The sequence below is a fragment of the Cervus canadensis genome, chromosome 1, assembly GCF_019320065.1.
Source record: "Cervus canadensis isolate Bull #8, Minnesota chromosome 1, ASM1932006v1, whole genome shotgun sequence".
Classification (NCBI taxonomy): Eukaryota; Metazoa; Chordata; class Mammalia; order Artiodactyla; family Cervidae; genus Cervus; species Cervus canadensis.
The window spans coordinates 8730614-8734100 of record NC_057386.1 but is presented as its reverse complement, the minus strand read 5'-3'; positions in this window follow the sequence as shown (position 1 = coordinate 8734100).

Here is a 3487-nt window from a genome sequence, read left to right as displayed (position 1 = left end):
GGTCTTTCTAACTCTGAGGAGGGCAGGGAAGGGCAGGGCTGGGGTGGGGGGCGGTCCTGCTGGAAGGGCAGGGGTGGGCTGACCACCCTGCTCTTTCTTCCCTTCCCTGCTCCTATGTTTTCTCTGCCCCACCTGCTACAGGCCAGGAAGTGCCCCCATCACAACCTGGTAGAGTGAACCACCTTTCCATTTCCGAGGTGTCCAATTCTTCTGGGCACCTCCTCCTTCACTGAGTCCCAAAGGGCATGTCCGAAGTCCGGCTCTGTCCAAGTCCAGAGAAGGACACAGAGAAGCTCTGAGGGGCCTCCCACATGGCAGAGACCCCTCGCCAGTGGGGCCCTCTGGACAGGGGCCAACCAAAGCCCTCCTGTGGGGTGAGAGTTCTGCTATGTCGGGCAAACAAGGGGGCAGCCCATAAAGGATGACCCGCAGACAGGGCAAGTTGCGGGGCAGGGGCGCCTGGTGACAAAGCCTGACATCGGGCTACATGGATCCTAGGAATCCTTTGTTGGGAGCTATGTCCTCTGGGGCCAGAGCTATTGGCCCATTGAAACCACGTGGAGAGATTCCCCTCTATGGGTATTCAGGGCACCTGAGAAGCAGGACCTCCAGAGAAAACTGCTTTCAAGCTGCTCTGTTCTTTCCAGTGGCAGTTTTCATCAACCGTGCGGCCAGATGTTGTTTTACTGGAATGGCTGGATAGCGCTTTCACCATCTTTTGATCAAATCCTTTGACCACCGATGCACCCCCATTTCTGGCTTGAAAAAATGCCTTGACGGGGAGGAGGGGTGGGTGCAGACCCCTCCAGGTGACAAGGTTCTGGTCCTGGAGGAGGGCAATCAGGGGCAGGCGCCTTCCTTGGGGAGGGGTCTTTTGAGGGGCGAGTAGAGCCCCTGTGGATGGGCTCCTGCAGGCTGGGTAGAAACAGTGATGCCACTGCCTTGCCTTCCGGGGTGCCTGTCAGCTGGTTCATTGCACCTGAATGTCCTGGACCCCGAGGGGCAGCTCCTGCTTGTCCTGTCTCCATTCTCCTGTGGGCACAGGTAAGCGGGCATCTCAGGGCCGGGTTTCAGATGCTACTTCCCAATGGGACAGTCATGCACCCACCTCACTCATGGTGGCCCTGCGTGAGGAGCTGGCTCTTGTGGGATCTGCCCAAGCCAAGCTGGCAGTTTTCTGCATTTGCAAAGCCAGGGTAGAGAGAACGTGGGAGGGGCAGCTTCTGGCCCCAGGCGTCTTGGCAGCTCTTTTCTGGCCAGAATCGATCTCCACCTCTGCCCAGAATCGACCTCCACCTCTGCCATTGGTCCTTCTGTCTCTTGCGGGCAAAGCGGGGTGCAGTGCCTGTTCTCAGGGGTCTGCTCAGTTGCCCCACCCAGGCTGCCCAGCAGAAGCCGTGCCCACCAGCTTAGGGGGCCATCCTGACCTGAGGCTGCCTCGCCACTGTACTGAGGGCCTCCACGCAATGTAGCTGTGGTGTCATTTATCCTGTCTGCTGCCAGCTTGGCTGGCCCTCCTCTCCTCCTCAGGGCTTCGGCCTTTCCCAGGGCCCTGTTCTTGCTGGAAGAGCAGGGGGGCACCCTGGCCCTGGCTCTCCCCCATCCCGTCTCCTGGAGTGCAGTGTCTGGTGGCTGCAGGCAGCTCAATGCTGGCTCAGCCAGTGGGGAAATGAACAGCCTTCTGGAGCGCCAGCTTCCTGAGGGCAGGCCCCGCTGGCATCTCCAGTTACACATCCAACACCCAGAGCAGTGTCAGGCATGGAGCAGAGCTCAGGGCACACGGTGCACAGATCAGTGATCAGAGAGGTTTCCCCCAGCCAGAGTGGGCACGTTTGCACTCTTGCCACAGAACAGAAGCCTGACTTCTGGGAGGCCCTGGGCCCTGGGGAGAGAAGGCTCAGATGTGGGGTGAGGTGGCTGTGTGGTGGGATGGATGGCAGAGAGCCTGAGGGTCGGGAAAAGCAGGGGAGTGAGGGTAGACCTTGGAGAACTCCAGAGAGGCTAGATCAGCAGTGACTCACTTATTAGGAGTCCCTCCTTTGGCCAGAGTAGCGGATAGGCCACCCCTTTGGAGTAGCTACAAGACTAGGAGGCAGTGTTGCATGGTATTTAGAGCACAGGCTTTGCATGGTCCATCTCGCTGTGTGACCTTGGGGAGATGTCACAACCTCTCTGTGCCTCTTTCCCCATTTGTTAAATAGAAATGACTTCAACAACAATAACAATGCCTTTGCAGAGGCATAATGAAGATTCAGTGTGATGGTGCATGAGAATGCTTTAAGTAGTGCCTAGCACACGGCGAATTTTTGTTTTTAGAGAATTTTACTTATAAATTCTACTGGAACCTCAAATCAGGTAATACAAGATACATTTTAAACACAGCTAATTTTAAATACTGTTCATGGGGTTCTCAAGGCAAGAATACTGAAGTGGTTTGCCATTCCCTTCTCCAGTGGACCACATTTTGTCAGAACTCTGCGCCATGACCCGTCCATCTTGGGTGGCCCTACACGGCATGGCTCATAGTTTCATTGAGTTAGACAAGGCTGTGGTCCATGTGATCATATTGGTTAGTTTTCTGTGATTGTGGTTTTCATTCTGTCTGTCCTCTGATGGAGAAGGATAAGAGGCTGATGGAAGCTAACTGATGGCAGAGACTGACTGAGGGGGAAACTGGTTCTTGTTCTGATGGGTGGGGCCATGCTCAGTAAATCTTTCATCCAATTTTCTGTTGATGGGCGGGGCTGTGTTCCCTCCCTGTTGTTTGACCTGAGGCCAGACTATGGTGGAGGTAATGAAGATAATGGCGACCTCCTTCAGAAGGTCCCATGCATGCACGCCCACACTCAGTGCCCCCGACCCTGCAGCAGGCCACCACCAACCCATCCCTCTGCCAGAGGCTCCTGGACACTCATGGACAAGTCTGGGTCAGTCTCTTGTGGGTCACTGCTCCTTTCTCCTGGGTCCTGGTGCACACAAGCTTTTGTTTGTGCCCTCCAAGAGTTTGTTTCCCCAGTCCTAGGTAAGTTCTGGCAGCTCTGCGATGGGGTTAATGGCGACCTCCTCCAAAGAGGGCTTATGCCACACCCAGGTCTGCTGCACCCAGAGCCCCTGCCCCTGCGGCAGTCCACTGCTGATCCATACCTCCTCAGGAGACACTCAAACACAGTTCTGGCTCAGTCTTGGTGGGGTCTCTGGGTCCTGGTGTGCCCGAGATTTGTTTGAACCCTCCAAGCATCTCTGGTGGGTATGAGGTTTGAGTCTAACTGCAATTTCGCCCCTCCTACCATCTTGCTGGGGCTTCTCCTTTGCCCTTGGATATTTTTTTGGTGGGATCCAACATTCTCCTGTCATTGGTTGTTTAGCAGCAAGTTGTACTGAACTGAATTTTAAATAAATTTTTAGAGGAAATTTGCCAGTAATAAAAATAGCCAAAGTGTGGATGTTGATAAAGGTCTCAGGAAACGAGAGGCCTGGATTTTACACC